This window comes from Protopterus annectens, chromosome 5.part0 (genome assembly GCF_019279795.1).
Source record: "Protopterus annectens isolate FY-2018-M chromosome 5.part0, PAN1.0, whole genome shotgun sequence".
Classification (NCBI taxonomy): Eukaryota; Metazoa; Chordata; order Ceratodontiformes; family Protopteridae; genus Protopterus; species Protopterus annectens.
The window spans coordinates 710,776,429-710,797,803 of record NC_056735.1 but is presented as its reverse complement, the minus strand read 5'-3'; positions in this window follow the sequence as shown (position 1 = coordinate 710,797,803).

Here is a 21,375-nt window from a genome sequence, read left to right as displayed (position 1 = left end):
AGAGGGTTGTCCGTGTACATGAGACAGTTGTAACATTGCCTCAAAATTCCCTGATTCACGAGCTGGACTGGAGAGGAAACCATTGACTGACCTTTGGACATGCTAGAGTAATAGGGAAACTGAATTTAAGACGGACCAATAGAGGACAGGGTAATCTTAGAGAGTATAAGAGTAAGTAGTGCTTATGGTTTAATAGTGCTAACTTGTAGGATTACTTAATTGGACCAGTGAAGGGCCTTAGAATGAGAATATGGTGTTTAAATTGAGAGATAGAGCAGTTCTAAGGGAAAAAGTGAAGAGCAGAATTGTGGAGCCAGGAATAGTTTAAACCCAATTAGGCGGCACTGCCCGCTGTTGCGCTATGCTGAAAAACGCGCAAAAAGGGTTTTAAGAGAGGAAGATGAAGGAGTTTTGGAACTGACCCAAAATGGCCAATATAACTACAGTTTCAAGTCAGTAACCACTCCACAAGGGCAGGCAGGCTGCTCAATGTTTTTCACTGCCACTGATCAACAGAGAGACTTTCCTTTAGCCCAATCAAAAAATGGCCTCACAGAAACTTACAAACAGTTCAAGAAGAGCAAGCCTGTAACTGAACCTTTTTAAATCTCAGAAAAGTGGGAAAAAAGCAAGATTTTTTTTGTTTTTTTTGTTTTTTCAGAGATAGCAGAGGTTAACAAGTATCAACAAGTTATAACAGTGCAGTAAATGACCCCACACAAGAGTGCTAGGCCAAAGACAGATAAAATGCAAGTTTTGAGAAAAAAACGATTTTAAAAATAAGTGCAAACAGGAAATTCAGTAAACAGCTCTAGGTTGTGCTCTAAATACAGTTACTAATGCAGAAATCAAATTTAACAAGCCAGAAAATGCTCAAAACAGGCAGCTATGCAGAAAAACTTAGCAAATAAACAGAAGAAAAATACTTAAAGTCTCAAAAGTGGCTCCTTTCTTCTCTGTTTCTAAATAGTTCATCCTGTCACCACCTCTCTTATTAGAACCTACCACCTGTATAACTCTGAACCTAAAGCTATGACTAGGTTGAGTAGCAACATGCTTGCTAGGGCATTGTTCAGATTTAACTTCTTAATATCATATATATGGTTATACACTCGATCCCTTATCCTTCTTGAGGTCATACCCACATAAAATGCTGAGCATTCTGTACATGTTGCTAAGTAAATCAGGTTGGTGGTTTCACAAGTAGCATAAAAGCTAGGTGTATAAATATAGAGGGATGAACAAACTGATTGTCACTAGTTATATATTTACATATGTTGCATCTGTTGCATGGAAATGTGCCATGTCTCAAAATTCGCTTATCTGTACTACTAGTTAGTAAATCAATTTTATCAATACATAAAAGCCTTTTTAGGTTCTTACTGTTTTTATACCTAAAATTAGGTTTTACCCCTACTAATTTAAGACATCTGTTGTCTACAAGTAGAATATTCCAATTTTTCTTGATAATATCAGTAATATAGGTTATATCACTGGTATATCTTATTGTAAAAAATACCTTATTCAGATCATAATATGTCCTATGATTATATCTAGTATTGGAATATCTTGGAACAGCGGAAGCCTCTACATCCATAGACATAACATCCATGACAAAACAGTTCAGCATACACTGTGAAACATTATAACCTCTCTCTTGGAATAACACTCTTAAATAATCTAGCTGTAGGCTCCTATCCCTATCGTTCCTACATAAACTGGAGATCCTCTTACTTTGGCCCCTAACAATATTGGGGAACATATGGCGTGGATGCATACTATCATAATGTAGTAATGCATTCCTCCAGCAAGGCTTCCTATATAGTGTAGTTGAAATCAAACCTTCTGGGCTTTTATTTATTGTAATATCAAGAAAATGTATCTCCTGGAGTGATGTCTCCAATGTAAATCTTAAAAAATCGGTTGTAGATTCTAGATAGGTAACTAGATCATTTAATAAAGCTAGTTCTCCATTCCAAACAATTAGTATGTCATCTACAAAATGTCTATATAGCAAAACATGCTGAAAAAAGCTGCTATTGAACAAAGAAGTACATTCCCAGTGATACATCACTAGATTTGCATAAGAATTTGCACATGGGGTGCCCATAGCTACATCCCATGTCTGTGCATATAATGCATCACGGTACATAAAGACGTTATTATTTAACACTAAATCCAAGAGGGTACAAATAACCAGTTGTGTATCATTATCAAGTGAACCTGTTTTAAGTAAAACTTCCCTAATTGCCTCTATTCCATATTCATTTGGAATTACCGTAAATAGACTTTTGACATCTAACGAAGCTAGAACAACAGAAGAAGGTAACATACCATTCTTCATAAGGTTATCCAAATCATCCAATAACTGATAGGTATTCTTTAGGATAGTTGGAACGCTCCTTGTTATAGGTCCAAGGATAGATTCCAAATAATAGGAAATGTGTTCTGTGACCCATCCCGCCCCCGACACTATGGGTCGTACAGGTAAAGGAACGATATTCTTGTGGATCTTGGGAAGACCTTTAATCAAGGGTATCTTTGGAAAATCAATTAAGAAATATTCATAAAGCTCACTATCAATCTGTCTACACATCAGGAGGTCATATAATGTGTCATGGACATTCCTTACAATATTAGTAATAGTTTCCCTTTTTATCAGCGTGTAGGTCTTGTCATCATTCAGCATATGTAACATCATGGTATTATACATAGAGGTATCTAATACCACTATGCCTCCCCCCTTATCAGCAGGCTGTATAATTAAATCAACATTATTAGATAAATCATGAAGGGAACGCCATTCATCGGCTTTCAGATTATGATACACTTTTCTTGAGTCAGCATTCAAAAAATATTGGTAAAAGTCTTTCTCACATACTGAGACAAAACAATCAACATTAGAGGGAAAAGCTGGTATAAAAGTACTTTTGCTTTTATACCGACTTCCTGCTTTAGTCTCTTTCACTTCATCAAAAAATAGTAATTTCAGAGACAACTTCCTAGCAAAAAGACGCAAGTCAGTCAGTATCTCGGCAAGGTTACTTTTTTGGGAGGGAATAAACGAGAGGCCTCTATTCAGTAGAGATATATCATTTACATCAAGATGATAACTTGAAAAGTTAAATACCAATATATTCAATTTCTGTTTTTCCTCCTTACCTCCACCATCTCGCCTGAGTACTTTCTTTTGCGTCTTCCTCGGCTGTTGGACCTTGCTTGTGGTTTGGAACGATATTGCATGGGTAGCGGTAAAAAACGCTAGTAACGTTTCCAGAGGCTTGTTTTGGTTTGGCTCCGAACTTATTAAAAGAGACTTGTTCTTCCAAAGCTTGTTGATTAGGTGGAGGAGTATTCAAAGTCGGCGCTATCCCATTCGCTACATTTTTACTCGCTGACGTCACTTCTGCTTCAATCCCATCTTCCGTTGTTATCCCCACTCGATTTAAAGAAACAGTATCTGTAGAAGTTAGCGGTTCAGCTTCAGTGTCCAAACGAGTCATATTTGGCATAGAAGTGTGATCATTACGTTGAGAGCCTACTTTCAGCCACACAAACACCTGACCAGATAAAAAGTCCTGATAATCTCTTTGCAGTTTCTTGTACTTCAACTGTTGCAATCTATCACTGTATGCTGTTACTTGTATATACATAGTGTCAATCTTCTTCTCATATATCTCACCTTTAAAGCGGTTACATATCTCGCTATATAAAGTATCTACTTTGGTGATAAGTTCTTGCTCAATTGGGGTGAAATAGTCAATGAGAAGTCTCATATACTGGTTGCTTAAGTCAAGATTCAACTGCTGCCATCGTTTCAACAATTCAGGGTGGCTGTCTCCATATGTGGGCATGCACAACACTCGCATGCCCCTAGGTACTATTTGAAAATGAAGACTCGCCTCCATATGCCTCCTTTGCCAAATCAATCGATATCATTTATATAGATTGTTCTCAAGTTCTCTTAAGCAATTATAAAAGTCACTAAGATTCTCCACAGTACCTGTAGTGTTGGTAGTTATATTCGGTTGAAATAAATCCATACCCAATAACGGATTTACAGTCTGTTGTAGTAAACTGCTCCATCTGTCTTTGGGGCTTCTTGTCCCAGGATTGTAGTCAAGTTCCACTTGTGAAGTATCCATCGTGTAAAGGTAGCAAAAACCAAAGAACCAAAAAACGACTAATAAGATATAAATAAGGAATGCTACCATTCAAAGGTTTCCAGCCGAAAAACCAAAGATAAATGAAGAAACAGCCAGATGGAGACCACCACGATGTAGGATAAAACTAATTTATTGTATAACAAGTGCTTTCACATGTGTCCAAGGCACGCTTCCTCAGGTTTATATAGCTTTACTCCATTAGATAGCTTTTATATATGCTTCTAAACCATCCATTAATTAATTAATCAACTTTAATTCAATCAACTAATAAAATCATCAATTAAACTGCTAAAACAAATAAAGCAGTTTAACAAACATGAGTAGAAATGTGTATTCAGTTATTTAAAACGCAAAACAATGTTAATAAAATGCATTCATACATATGTATTCATAACATGACATCTTAAAAATCTTATAAATCTTATAAAGCATCCTAGTCGAAGTTCAATGAGTATAAGAAACAATTATAAATAAAAAATGAAAATAATAAAAATGAAAATATAAATGAAAATAAAATAAACTATTGTATCAAGAAATATATATAAAAATAAAACATATATGTGATATGCATTAATATAAAAATGAGTAAAATACTCTGATGAAAACAGTAATGAAATAAAATAAAATAAACATAGTGAAATGGCTCTAATTTTCACCTCTGGTAGGGGAGTTTACCAGCTGATTCAGGGCATTTGAGTTGATAAATTCCAGGGAGCACTAGACCTGGGAGTTTGTATTTGAGTAGTTTTCCCAGTTAATGGGAGGGTAATTGAAATCGCCCAATATCAGGGTGTTTGGTAGGACCTTCATGTTTTCCAGTGTCTCCTGAAAGGTAGAGTGGTGGTCCTGGGTCATGGAGGGTGATCTGTAGTAGGCCACAATTTGCATTGCAGCTTTTCCCAATGTTAGTTGCACATGGATGATCTCAGAGGTATCATGCTCCACCACTAACCTGGAGGTGTAGGTATCCTTGATGAATATGGATACACACCCTCCTTTTGTGTTTCGGTCCATGTTCTGTGGCCGAAATGTGTGGTATGAGTTGTAGCCCGGTAGTGCTGGGGTGCTCTGTGGAGCCTTGAACCATGTTTCAGTTTCTGTACAGATGTCGACGTTCTCCATAATGTGGAGTGCTTCAAGCGCAGGCATTCTGAGATTTAAACTCCTGGCGTTGAGTAGCATAACCCTCAATTTTTTTTTGTGCTGTTTACAGAGGTTGGTTTGACTTTTGAGCCTTGCCTAAAAAAGGCACTCTCTCTCTCTCTCTCTCTCTATATATATATATATATATATATATATATATGGTTTCACTTCATAATCTCAAAATGCTGAAATACCTAATTTCAGCATTCCGAGACCATGAAGCCGAACCATTCACAATACCGAAACCCACAATCACGAATCACACAATCATGAACATACATACACCATACACCACATAAGACACACACCATTCCACCCATAGCACACAAACTACACAATCCTACACTACATATAAGCAGGAGGGCAAACCCCCCCCCCTGCACCCCTCCTACTTATATATACCAACTCTGAGATTGCACATAAAATAAAAAAACTCACACCGCATCATTTTCCACCCGCTTGCACACAAATCCACATCACACATACACAAACAAATGCAACACTCACACTCATACATACACCTCCCTACCCTTACCTATACATACAATGTACAAAAACACACACATTCACTCGCCTGCAATTTCAGGCACCATAACACTACACGCAACGTACCGTAAATGCATAAGTGCGGATTGTTCACTCTTATGCACTTTTGGCATTCTGACATTTTGGCTTCATGTTCTCGGAATGCTGAAATTCGGTATTTCAGCATTTCGAGATTATGAAGTGAAACCATATATATATATATATATATATATATATATATATATATATATATGTGTATATATATATATATATATATATATATATATATATATATAGGTTCATAGGTTCATAGGTTCATAGGTTCATACTAGGCTATCTGCCCAAGGACTTTTATAAGCCTAGCCCATAGTTATGTGGCTTTCGCCACCCCTTTAGTTTGAATAAAAACTATGCCTATCATTTTTCTGTGCCTCTGTCAAGCAGTGACACTGAAGTAATCCCTGGGGTATATCTGCGATCTCCCATCCATTGGTCAAGATTCCTCTTGAACAAGGCCAGCGAGGTGCTCTGCCTCACATGTACCGGGATTTTGTTCCACAGCATAGGGAGTCTCTGGGTGATGAATCTGTCCCTCCAGCACGTTCTATTTATAACCGTGTCAAGGTTTAAGTCTCCCGCCCTTGTGGTTCTGAGGGATCTAGATTTTTGAGGTGAAGCATATTCATCAAATCTGGGTTTGACATGGCCTTATATGTCAGGCACAGGTCACCTCTGAGCAAGCGGTATGAGACTGAATAGAGCTGGAGTTCTTTCAGTCGGGCAGCATAAGACATATTTTGAGACCCTTTATCCTTTTGGTGAGGAACTTTTGGGGCCTTTCAAGCTGCAGCAAGTGTCTGGTCAGATACATTCGAGCGGGCATTGTACTCAATCATAGGTCTAATGAGTGATGAGTGCAGGGGACGATGACCTCCCTTGATCTAGATGTGAATCCCTTCATGATCAGGTGGGCGATATAGAAGGTTTTCCTAACTACTTTAGCAACATGAGTGTCAAACGAAAGGCTACTGTCAACTTGGGTCCCCAGATCCTGATGACTTTTTCTGTGCTCAGTGGATTGCCACCTATATGGTAGCTAGGGGTAACCTTGTTTTTCCCGAAGGGTATGACTATGCATTTTTGGCGTTTAACTTCAGGCCATGGCTCTGGCACCAGTTATCCGTTTCTGTGAGGCCCTTCTGGAGGATATCTGTGTCAGATGTGTTTTCGACTATGGCCCAGTTTGCAGTCATCTGCAAACTTTGTCAGCCATAACCCTCCTGTGTTTGCTTGTACTTCAGAAAAGTAGATGCCGAACAAGAGTGGACCCAGGACTGAGCCCTGTGGGACACCACTTGTGACAGGCTTTGAGTCTGACATGGCTCCAGCAACTCTGACCCTGTGGGTTCTGTCACTTAGCCAGTTTGCAACCCATCTTGTGATGTATGGGTTTACATTCAAGCTGATGAGTTTTTCGATGATACCTGAGTGGGGTATTGTGTCGAAGGCCTTTGCCAGGTCGAGGTAGGCTGTATGGACTGCCTTTCCCTCATCAATGGCCTTGGTGACTGTCTCGAAAAAAGTCAACCAAGTTTAAGAGGCAGGATCTGCCTTTGACAAAGCCAAACTGGGTTGGATCCAAAGTCTGCAAGTTCCTATGTCTTTATTTATGAGTTCCATTATGATCCTCTCCATGGCTTTGCAGATAAGGCTTGTCAAGCTAATGGGGCGGTAATTTCCAGGGTCTGTGGAGGCACCGCCCTTATGAAGTGGGACCACAGTCGCGTGCGCCACTCCTTGGTGCGTATCCTGAGGTGAGGCTAAGATTAAACAGCTGTCCTAACTGTGGGTTTAATTCCTCGTTGAGTTCATGAAGCACACAGCCGGGGACACCATCCAGTCCCATGGATGCTGTGTTTTTTGCCTTAGTGAGGGCAGTTCTCTCCTGGGCGTTGGAGATGTTTGGGGGGGCTACAATCCTCTGGAATAGATATCTCTCCTTTTGGGGGGGGGGAGTTTGCACTGAACCTGTCAGCCAGTATGTTAGCAATGTGTGTAGGTTCAGTAATTTTCACATCATTTTGAACTAATTCTGAGCATATCTGGGAGTTTCCTCCTAGGTTTCTAACATAGCTAAAGAAGGTCTTATGATTGTCTTTAGAGTCCTTGGCGATTTTTCTCTCAAAATTTGCCTTGGATGATTTTATGAGAGCTCTTAGTTTTTTACTTATAATGATCAAAGGTGTCTTACCTTTCAAGGATTTTGCTCTATCTTGTAGTAGCTTACTCCTTTTGTTGTAGAGCTTGTTTATGGCTGGGGTCCACCAGACTGGACGCTTGCCTTTTGTACAGAGAGTCTTAGTTTTGTTTGGGATTGCCTGATCCATGCAGTCCTGTAGGTGCTGGTAGAAGGCATTTGTAAGTGATTCAGCAGTTTGAGTAATGTTTACCACTGGCTCAGGGGCCTTAAAGGAGACCACACTAGTTTTTAGAAGTGTGAAATCGGCTTTTGAGAAGTTTTTCACTGTGGTCTTTTTTGTTTCAGGTGGGGGCGGGATGAGGACCTCCAGCGAGATTAGTTTATGATCTGATCTCACCAGTGAGGGGTATACTTCCGGTGTTGAACATTTAGATCCCATGTTCGTGATGATGAGATCAAGTATGTTTTCTCCTCTTGTGGGGATGGTGACTAGTTGTTCCATGGCATTTGAGTTTATGAACTCCAGGAATCTTTGGGTTAGAGTGTTCGGGCTTGAGTAGTGTTCCCAGTCTATATTAGGGTAGTTGAAGTCACCTAGTATGATGGTGTTTGGAGATACATTTATCCCCTCCAATGTTTTCAGGAAGGCCATGTGAGGTTCCTGAGTTTGAGAGGGTGGCCTGTAACATGCTACAAATTGCAGAGCAGTCTTGCCTATGGTTAATTGCACCTGGATGGTCTCCGATGCATCGTGCGTTGCCACCAACCTTGAGGTGTGGGTGTCCTTTATGAATATGGACACCCCCCTCCTTTCTTGGTGTTGTCCGGATTTTGGGGCTGGAACGCATGATATGAGGTGAAACCTGTTAGTGCTGGGGTGCTCTCAGGAGCCTTGAACCAGGTTTCTGTCACAGCACAGACATCGATGTTCTCCATATTGAGAAGGGCCTTGAGTGCGTGCATCTTGAGAGTGAGACTTCTGGCATTGAGCAGCATTACCCTTAGTTTTTTTTCCTTTTTGGTGTTCTAGGGTGGTAGGTTTAGAATTTGAGCCTTGCCTAAAAAAGGCACTATGGGGTGGCAAGAGCCTTTGCCAATATCCGGAAGCCCAGGGGTGACAGGTGCAAGCCGTCCCTTGCGAAGCAGCATGGCTTGTCCAGCATGTCATCCCAGGCAGACAGACATTGGATCCCCTTTGAATGACACCAGAATTTAAGCCAATTATTAAAGCTGATCATCTTATCACTGTATTGTGGCATCATTCTAGGTGAAGGTAGGATACTGCTCAAGGTCAGGGTCATACCTGCCTGGGCTACATAATCAGAGAGCTCCTCGATGTCCCTTTTCATGTAGTCCAAGGAGGTACGTCTCAGGTCGTTGACACCAGCGTGGACAATGACTGAGTCGTACTTGTACCTGCTGTTGAGAGACCTGAGTGCTTGCGTTATGTGGCGGATTCTAGCGCCCGACAGGCAGCTTACTGTGACCTTCTCCTTACTCAGTCTATATTACATATATATATGTGTGTATATATATATATATATATATATATATATATATATATATATATATATATATATATATATATATATATATATACCTAACACTCTGCATATAACCAGTAAGCACTTATGGAAGATGTGCAATTAGTGCAATCTGAGTCTTTCACTTACCTCAAAAACAATGTAAGCTTTGTCATAACCATGCTTCCTGGAATAAGTACAACTTGTGTGTTTTTCCAATCTCCACCAGGAAATTAGTGTAATTGTCTGCTCTGGGTAAGTGCATCACCACACTCCAGTGAGAAAGACAAGCAGGTACATTTTCTTTACTCCTCTACCTCCCTAGTGAACTGTAACAGGAACCAGAGCAGCTAATCAAACTTGAGTCAGATGGGTCATAGTCAAGGCTTTATCCATCTACAGTAATGGAACTGGCTGTGTTTTACAGCTTTGAAAGTTGTAGCATATTTAGTGTTGCCTTTCATTTATCAGACAGAAATGAAAATACTCTGATCCTGTAACAGCTTTAAAAGCTGTAATGAACTTCATACTACCACATGCAAAAAACAAAATTAATATGTAACAAGAGTGACAAAGATGCAACTCGGGTAAACTTTCTCCTGTGAAAGAAAGGTCATTGGGGTAGAATTAGTGATTGCAAAGTTATTGGCAGTGAAACAGTTGGTCCAGAGCGTAAGTCCACAGCATAAACCACTGGTTGCCACAATCTGTTGCAAACAGTGGTCAGAGAAGACTCTAACATCAACAGAGACTAGGTTGAAGACCCAGAAACTGACTGGTGAGAAAACAAGAGATCATGGAAACACTCAAGACTCTAGCACTTTAACAAGAATAGGAAATAGGTGGCATTGAAGAATGGCAGTGCCTCAAAACAGCATTTGTGTGAATTATAGAACAGATATGCAGCCAAGCCTTATATGGAAATAAGGTACCTAAGGAAAGCTGGTGGTGGAATGGACTTTATCAAAAGAAAGAAGGAGAGCAGGAAAAAGCTGGAGATAGAAAAGACATCAGGCTAAGAAGGAATATTGGTTGGCTAACAAAGAGACTAAGAGAGCAGTAGCAATAATGAAGACCAAGCCATCAGAAGTACTCTACCTGCTTCTAGAAAGTGACTCAGTAGACAGCAGAAAGAAAGAAAGTCAGGTTGAAAGGCAAAGAAAAAAAAAAAAAAAAGATAAAGAAGATAGTCATCAGATAACCTTTATAAGGGAAGTTAGCAACAACCTGTTAACCTGTCCACAAGGCATGCTAATGTTAAAATTTTGAGTAAATATGTAAATCACAGTTGTAAGAGATGTCAAGTTTTCCATTTAATCATATACTTGTAAACGGTAATGCTTTTAAAAGGGAATTTGGATATTCATAGGTAAGAGTGCAATGGCGCTGACATTAAGCAATAGGGAGGGTTTGTAAAATGATTTGTACTTAAGAAATGAGGTATAAGAAATGTGTTGTTTGATTTACTTAATTAGTGCAGTATCTGGTATTTATTCAGTTCCAGTTTTGGTAAAAAAAAGCTCAACTAATAGGAACTTTACTGTTTCACAGAAATTATTCATAGGTTCATAGGTTCATAGAAGGCTACTAGGCTAACGGCCCAAGAGCCCTTACAAGCCTAGCCATATTTATCCTATATTGCCCCAAATGTCTGTGGTTAGGTGAGTGAAGTTTACAGAGGTAAGGGTCTATGAGAGTTAATACCAACTTCCTCTGTCCAGGAGGGACATGGGCACCATACCAGGAGTGAATTTGCAATCATCCATTCATTGATCTAAGTTGCATTTGAAGAGGGTCAGGGAGGGGTTCTGAATCATGTGAACTGGAAGCTTGTTCCAAAGAAAAGATAGTATCTAAGAGATGTATCTGTCTCTCCATTAGGACCTGTTAATTTCAAAGGCTAGGTTAACATCCCTGGAGTGAGTGACTATCACAGTTTGATTTACAAAGGTGTAGGATTTCCATTAGAGCCAGGTCAGAGACCTCCCTGTTAGCCAATCACAGGTCACCCCGATAGCAACTTGTAGAAGACAGAATACAGACACACAGCTCAGTCTTTCTGTGTAAGACTTGTTTTGCGTAGCCTCTAATTTCTTGGTGAGAAACCTCTTTGGTGTCTCCAACTATTGCAGGTGTCTTGTGAGGTACATGCAAAAGGGAGCATTGTCCTCAATTACTGTTCTGATGAGGGCTGAGTATAATGGTGTCTATATTACATAATCGAACTTTTAAAAGTTCGAAATTCATATGGTCAACACCATATGATCGAACTTTTAAAAGTTTGAAAATGTAATAAAAAAAAATAAACCAAAGAAAAAAATCTACCTGAACGGTTTAAGCAGGGGGGCAAGCCCTCATGCACCCCCCACTCTTTAAATATGCCAACTCCGAGATCATACTACAGTGCAGAAAAGGGAAATGTTCCCATTTTGCACTCTACGGAGATCTCCGTTGAAATGTTTGAACTTTTAAAAGTTCAATCATATGGTGTCGACCATATAACCTTTGAACTTTTAAGAGTTCGACAACATGATATAGACCCATATAATGGAATTATAATATACTTAGATCTAGATGCAATGCCTTTACTTATAAGATGTACAACGTAGAAGGATTTTCTTACTACTGTAGATATGTGGTGGCCAAAGTTTAGATTGTTATCAACCTGAGTAGCCAGATCACATACCACTGGGTCTAGACTTAGGTTGCGTGCTGTCTATAATGTAATTAGCAGGAATGCCTGCTTTTACAATGGGAACGATAATGCATGTTTTTACATTTAGCTTTAATCCATGGTTTAGGCATAATCATTTGTTTGTGCTCACCCTGTCTGCAATATATTAACATCATTGGGAGACTCAATGATTGCTCCCAGTTTACAATCATCAGCTAACTTGGTCAGCCACAGGTTATCCAAGTGTGCTTGGACATCTGAGAAATAAATTCTAAACAGTAAGGGGGCCCAGCACAGAACTCTGTGGTACACCACTGGTGACTGGTCTTTTGCTAGAGGTGAATTCACCCACTTTGAAGGTATGTGTCCTGTCAGTGAGTCAACTGGCTACCCATCTGGAAATGTAGGGGTTAATTCCCAATTGGGAGAGTTTCTCTATAATACTTTAGTGGGGGATTGTGTCAAATGCCTTGGCTAGGTCAAGATAGGTGGTATACACTGCTTTCCCTCATCCAGGGCCTTGGTGACTTTCTCGAAGAAGTCAACCATGTTTAACAGGCATGATCTAGTTTTAAGGAATCCGAACTGGGTTGGGTTCAGAATTTGGACATTACCTATGTCCCTGTTAACAAGGTCCGTAATGATTCTTTCCATGGCCTTGCAGATGAGGCTATTCAAGCTTTTGGGCTGATAATTCCCAGGGTCAGTTGATGGTCCCCTTTTGTGCAGAGGGATTACTGTTGCTGGTCTCTATTCCACTGGAACATAGCCAGTTTGTAGTCTATGGTTAAACAGGGATCCAAGTGGGAAGGATACTTCATGTTTTAAGTTGTTTAAAAGGCAACCTGGGATGTTGTCTGGTCCCACTGATGCCATGTGTTTGACCTTGGAGAGAGTGGAAGTGACCTGCTCTCTTGAGATATTAGGCTGATGAATGGTGGCAGGTATACTTTGCTATCTAACATATAGTAGCTTTGCTTACTTTGTATCTAGCCTAGCTTTGGGCCTTAAATGTTGGAACTATTCCAATTCTGAATGGTTGTTTTGATTTTTATATCCTACACAGACTATGTTTTGTCTTTTAATGTTTGTAGCAACTCTTGTGCAAGCCAGCGGGCAGATGATCCTTTAATTCTTGTTTTTATAAGTAGGAAAAGCCTGCTTTGTATAGGACAAATCAGACTGTAGAAGGCTGAAGCACAATGGTAGGGTTAGTGCAGTTGTATTCAGTTATCAATGAACGTGTCTATTTTTATTTTGCAACACTTAATAAAGATTTAGTTTATTACAGCCTCAGTGGCTGACTAACTAGAAATGTCTGGTTTACACATCAGTCAGTGGTGTAATAAGGGGTTGCAGATGAAGGACCTGGGCCTCAGTATTACTCAGTCATGGGTTAAAGAAAGAAAGTAAGAGGTAAACCTTATGTGCAAGAATACTATAACCTACTTTGTGCCAGTATAATACATGTCTTTGTAATCTGTGGTGATTTGGATAAGATAGTCGTGCCCTGTTTGACAACTGTAGGGAACTGATACAGATGAGAAAGACAAGAAAAATAATAAGAACAGAAATGAAAATGGGAAAGAAAATATGGAAAGGGAGATGTGCTCATTAAGTTCTCTGTTCAGCCAGGAAGCAGCAGGGCCACAATGCTGCACTGAAAGGAAACAGAGCATTAGCAGATAAGCAGTCTGAGCGATTATTGTTATTGTAGGTTTTTAATTTATTTTCTGGTATTAAGCAGATATACACAAAAAAGATTGATAAGAATCAGAAAGATACAGCTCCTGTGCCAAGAAGGAAAATGCAGCGGCTATGGCTCCGGTGAACAAGCGTGAATACCTGCTTGGGTGGCTAACAAAGTCAATAGAGGAGGAGAGAGTTGAACAACTGCTGCCAGCTTGCACATCTTAGAGAGAGAAAGGCAGTTTTGGCTTTCCACTTGGATGACACCTAGTGGGAGTACTAGATGTTGCACTCATGGACTATGGGCCTTTAGAGCATGTGCTGCAATTGTGCACATGGACACAGCTAGAGTGATTCATTCAGCATGCAAAGATGTAGGAGGCAGCATGCAGAAAATCTCATGGACTTTCTGAGAGAGAAGAGGTTGCTTCAATGAGGAAAGGGTAGACTGCTTTGTTGGACTACCTAAACACACTGCCTACCTAGACAGCTAAACACCTTGGTCATGGGAGATTTCAACTATCCTTCCATTTATTGGGTGACTTGCATGAGCACAAACAAGATCACTCTGAGGTTCCTGAACTTTTTTAATTCAAATGCCCTGGAATAGTTGGTCAGCACACCCACAAGGGGCTCAAATGTCCTAGACCAAGTGCTCACCAACATGGGGAGGGGGGTGGTCACTACATAACCTCCTGTGTGTTGCCCTCCCTGTTTAGGTCAGTCTATAAATCTGTCTTGTTTGAAGTAAAGATCAGACCTGACCCTCCCCAGGAGCAAAAAAAAACTGAAAAATTTCTCCAAAGCAAACTATAGCCTACTAAGCAATGCTATAAAAAGTTTCAAAGCTCCTGCTAACATAGGCAGCAATAGCTCCTACACAGAAAAGTACACAAATGTCCTATATAGTGACTTAAACAAATGTATTGACTTGGCTGTGCCTGACAGGACCAAACCCAGATCCTCTCAAAAAACAAGCCACCCTGGCAGACTGTCAGTATAAATAAGTTATATAACAAAAGAAAGAAACTGATATCTAAGAACAAGAGGGGACTTACTCAACAGAGGAAGAATACCCTCCACAGCTTGAACAAGCAAATCAGATGTCTTGTAAAGTCCTCTAAGGCTAGTTATGAGACTAAATTAGCATCCCTAACTAAAGACAATCATAAGGCATTCTTTAGCTACATCCGAAACCTAAAAGGGAATGCCCAGCTGTGTGCCAAACTTATAGTGGACAGTACCACTTACACTGAACCTGAGGAAATTGCCAACCTACTAGCTGACAGATCTGGCAATAACTTCATCCCCCCCTGTCCCCACCAGCCATACCCCACAGCATTCCTGACAACAGTCCTCTACTGAGTATCTCCAAAGAGCAGGTCATACAAATGCTCTCCAAGGCAAAAACACAGCCTCTGTGGGACTACACAACATACCAGGATTTTTACTAAACAATCTAAAACAAGACTTAGTGGAACAACTTGGCTCTCTCTTTAACCATAACCTGAGCACTAACTTTGTTCTGGCAGAGTGGAGAACAGCAACAATAATCCCTTGCACAAAGGCGGTCCATCAACTGATGCTGGGAACTATCGACCTATAAGTCTAACCAGCCTTATTTGTAAGGTCATGGAAAGAATCATCATGGAGCTTATCATAAGGACATAGGCAATCTCCAAACTCTTGATTGGTTTCGTCAAGGGTAGCTCTTGCTTATTAAACCTGGTGGACTTCTTTGACATTGTCACCAAATCCTTAGATGAGGACAAAGCAATACATACCACCTATCTTGATTTAGCCAAGGTTTCATTTAGCCAAGGCTTTTGACACAATTCCCCACTCAGGAATAACTGGGAAACTATCCCAGCTGGGAATTAACCCATACATCACAGACAGAATGCACACTGTGGTGTTCCACAAGGATCTGTGCTGGGCCCTCTACTGTTTGGAATCTATTTTTCTGAAGTCCAGGTGAAAGTAGATGGCCTGTGACTTACTGAGTTTGCAGAAGACTGTAAACTGGGTGCAATTATACAGTCTCCCAACAATATTAACATATTACAGAAGGGACTGACACAGATAAATGATAGGTGCCAAAGTCAAGGACTAAAACTAAATGCAAAAAATGCCTTATTATCCTCTTTTGCAAAGAAGTTGCCCTTGCTAATTATGATATAGATAGCAACCCTCTAATTTCAAACCCAGTGGTGCGAGACTTGGAACACAGGTTGATATCAATCTAAACTTTGATCACCATGTGTCCACAGAGGTAAGGAAAGCCTTCTACTTTGCACATCTCATAAATAAGGGCATCACATCCAAGACTAAGTAGGTTATAACTCCACTGTACTCAACCATTATCAGACCACTAAAACAATATTCCCTTCTTTGTGTACTTTACCAGACTCATGCAGCAACTGGAGACACCACAGAGGTTTCTAACCAAAAGAATCCAGGACCTCCAAAACATGTCATACATGAAAAGACTGAAAGCCCTGTCACTGTACTCTCTATCATACAGGCTACTGAGAGGTGACCTATGCCTGGCCTACAGAGTAATCTCTGACCCTGCCCTAATGGAAATGCTAACATCCGCAAATCAAATAGTACAAGACTCACATACTCCAGGGTTCTCAAACTAACCTGTGACATTAACAAAACATGTTGGAGAGACAGATGTATCTCCCAGAGATTGTTGCTCCTCTGGAATAAGCTGTCACTTCACATGAAGCAGAGCTCCTCAATGACCTTAGTTAAGCTCAACCTTGAGAACTGGATGGTTGAATGTAAATTCGCCCCAGGGCTGGCACCTATGTCCCTCATGGACAGGGCCAGTTGGTACTGATTACAGAATCACTCTATTAATAACAGCTGCCTAACTATGATCAATTAGAGTACACAGGTATTTTTTACATGGCTAAGCTTGTAAAGGCCCTAGGGCCGTTAGTCTAGTAATGTCCCATGAACCAGTGAACCTATGAATATTGTTGTGTGGTGAGCCATTATACCTTATTTGGAGAATCCTAATTTATTCTTCAGAAAAATATACATAAGAAGTGAAAATAGTTAGAGCTGATGCCTGAGAAACTTCACAAGTGACTTTCCAGAAATTTCACAGTCAGGACTCTCATGTTCCCATTTTTGTCTCTCTTAAAAACATCTCTGAACTTTCACTAATTCTTCAAGTAAGATTGACTCTACCATACCAAGTGTACAGCCGGGACCTTTAATAACGTGTTTGTGTCCCCCTCCATGAAAAAAGAAAAAAAAGTTTATATTTTATGTTAACGAAAAGCACAGACATTTCTTCATCTTTTTTATGACTAGGATTCTGCAATGTATTACAGATATGCAAAACCAAGGATGTTTCACATATTTTGAAAATCCATGTTATGTTAATCACAGACTTCATGAAAACCACATTCTTTAAAAAAAATGTCAAACCAAATACAAATATTATTCCCCCGGAAAGATGCCTGAGGTCAGACTTCCTTGAGCTAGGTCTGTCTTTTTCTTCCTTGCCGCTGTCAGTTTTCTGACTCAGAAATACTGATGTCTGGGAATCATACTTTATATTCCTACTTCTCCATTGACAGTTTTGTAGAAATACTGTTTAACTAAGACAGCTTTTTTTTTCTTTGATATGTTAGGATTATATGAATTATAAAAAGTGGCTCAGCTAAGCCAAAAATAGTCAGACCATTGTGATTCATAGCTCAGTGAGTTTTCAAAACATATTCCTGAAAATAGTATGGTCAAAAGCTTTTGGGTCTGTCACATCTCTGTATATACAGTAATACAGGCACAAAAACGGAAAATCATCCTGATGTGCATAGACTATCAAATAAGGCAGCAGAGTTACAGAAGATGATGAAGGTAACGGCATATTACTGATAATCATAAGGGGGGGGGTATCTACTGTTTGTCACTGGCCAGTAGGAGTTATTCAGGAAATCATCACTGGAGAGTTGTCAACATCTTGTAATCATGGAGGATAGACTTGGAGAAGACAGAGTTTTGTATCATCACTTTATCATTTTTTTCCCTCTTCTGTGAGTTTCTGTAATCTTGGAGTTGTTTTCTCTCTCTCTCTCTCTCTCTGTATACATATATATATATATATATATATATATATATATATATATATATATATATATATATACACACACACACACACACACACACACACACACACACACACACACACACACACACACACACACACACTGGGGGGTTGAGGTTTGCCCCAAGTTGATGTATGCAAAAAAAATATAAATAATATGGGAGTTTTGCGACCTTGAAAGTCAGCTGTTTTGAATAATGATCTCCCAAAGATTTAGGTGACTTGGGGGTTAAATAATCATGCGGTGTTTAAACAAATTATTTACTGTAAGCATTCAAAAGAATTGTTGTGAGAGTCTTAAAGTTATCAGAAAGGTCTCTTGACGTGCCAGTACAGCAGTCAAAAGTAGCAGATAAAATAGAGGGTCATAAGAGAACTATAGTGGGGTGGGATGGGGACTATATATATATATGTATATATATATATATATATATATATATATATATATATATATATATATATGTATATATATACACTAAAGCATGCACTTACACATACATATGCTCACACTACATGTATTTGTGTAATACTGTCTGTACAGTGGTGATGTAATATCCCCCATGAGCCTCAATATGCCTACCAATCACTTGAACAAGTTGTATCCTTTCCAACCAGCACTGATAGTCCCAGATGTTACTGGTGAAGTGAATTTCATTGAATGAGAGTGGAGCAGAGACCTACCTGAGACATGCAGACACACACACACACACACACACACACACACACACACACACACACACACACACACACACACACGCACACGCACACACAGCTTCTGCATGCAATAATGCATGGCCAAGAATATCTCTGATTCCACATAAGCAAATAAGGTATCAAAGCCTGCCCATATGCATTGGTCTGCCAGCCTTTCTAGCTTCAATTTCCACTGGATTGCAAAGATCAACACATCACTGCCTTCCTTCCCTTCCCCCAAAATGGAGACGAGCAGTCAAAGCCTATCACTCCTCCCTTAAAGACAACCAGCACATACAGATACATGAATCACTAACTGAATTCAGTTCACCAAAGTCATAGTCAGGACGTTATCCTTTTATAAAGCTGATTTTAGGTTCATAGATTCATAGGTGTGTACTAGGCTAATGGCCCTGGAGCCTTTACAAGCCTAGCTCATAGGATTACCCTGGCATTGTGCCACCCAACCTTAGTTCCTAGTGCCTCTGTCGAGTAGAGCCACTGGAGTGATCCCCGGGGTGAATTTTCTATTTCCCATCCACTCATCAAGATTTCTCTTGAAGAGGGCTAGTGAGGTGCTCTGCTTGACATGTATGGGAATTTTATTCCATAGCATGGGTAGTCTCTGGGTTATGAACCTGTGCCTCCAGCATGTTCTGTTGATTGTGGTAGTGAGGCTGAGGTCTCTGGAGCATGTGGTGCAGAGGGATTGTGATTTCTTTAGATGTAGCATTTCTAACAGAGCTGGATCAGACATGGCTTTGTAAGTCAAGCAGAGATTGTCTCTAAGTAGTCAATATGAGACAGAGAATAGATGGAGTTTTTTTAGTCTGTCCATATAGGACAAGTGTTTAAGGCCTAGGATCCTCTTTGTGAGGTACTTTTGCGGCCTCTCCAGTTGTTGAAGGTGTCTAGTGAGGTACATGCACTCGATGATTGGCCTATTGAGGGAAGAGTAGAGGGAGACAATGACCTCTTTCTTCCTGGATGCAAAACCCTTAGTAATGAGATGTGCCACATAGAAGGACATTCTACTGTAAGTTCAGAGAACAAGTTTCATGTTAAGTGGTAAAGCTATGAGTCCAAATTGAGTTTTCTAATTCTACAGTACAGAATGTTTATGTATGAAACAAACAAGCCTCCCCTCCACATATTCCAAGTATCCATGTTTCTATACTTTTTAATGTCAGAGTAGCATTCTTTATTGACATCAGTGTCAGTGCTTTAAGTTATTTTCTTACATTTCTAATGAATAGGGTAATAGGTAGTTTGCATATGAGTTGTTTTCCTCTCTAGTCCATGCAATACATTTTACTCTTCTTTCTGAAGCAATAATTTATGTATTTGATTTATTTGGGAGATTATTTAGGTTTATGATATTTTATTTAACAATATTTTACTAGGTAAGTGGTTTGGTCCATGAAACGATGATTACAACAGACATGCAAAATACTCATTAAACCTAATATGTTAAGAGCTCTTGTCTTTAAACTGATTCAAGAGTTCATCAAATCATTTTAATATTTTACAATACATTTAAATAAAAAAGTAAGAAGTCACATGACCTTTATTATCCATTAAACCATCAGTGATGTCATGATATGTTACCGTCAATGGCTCAGCAGGTAACACACTCACCTTTGATGCTGGAAGATCTGAAGATTCTAGGATTATCTCTCACATTAGGCACTTAGATTGAGTTTTCAGTGCTGACATTGTAATGTAGTGTGGGTGATGCTGAACTCCTGAGTGCAATATCCTTTGAATGAGGCATTAAACCCAGGTCCAAATTGTATGAGTTGGTGACAGATATCTGCACCAACACAGTATTAATTACGAAAATAAACTGATATTCCAGACATGGGGCCTGACACATTCTGATTCTCCCAGTGAGCCACTCATTCACAAGAGGTTTAATTGGGTTCATATTACGTTATCGAACGATAACATAATTGAACGGCCGAAACATCGAAAGGGCCGATCCCCCCCCCGCTAAATATATATTCCAACTCCGAGATCGCACTACAGTGAGCAAAAGGCAAATATCCCAATCTTCACTGTACTGTGATCCCACAATTCAAACTTCGAAATGCGACCGTTTTGATGTTTTGGCCATTCGATTACATTATCTTTCGATAACGTAATAAGAACCCGATTTAACCCATGTATTCTTTTGTTCTTTCTTTAAAAAAACATACCACCTGTTCCCCACTACATGCTTTCAGGATCTGCCCTAACTGCCCATGGTTAACATTATCAAATGCTAGCCTCCGTTTCTTTTTTCCTAGCACTGCCTGTTACTTCTTTTATAACTTTAATTCCTTTTACATTCTTACCTTTAATTCCATATATATTTTCATGTAAAACCTCATCCATTATTACCTTAAATCTCATTTGCAATACCATCATCATTGTTTTATGGACTACATTACATGAAGTCATCAGTCTCCAATTTTTCTATTTACATCCGTTTCTTTTTTATATAAAAAGCTTCAATATTCCCCTACAAATAAATCTTTATCTATCCCTTCTCTTAACCATTACTTTATTACCTCCAGAAAACATTTTCTTTCTTTTTCGTCCATGAAACACCGACCCTTTTCCCATCATCCCATGGTATGCCCTGTATTTCCCCT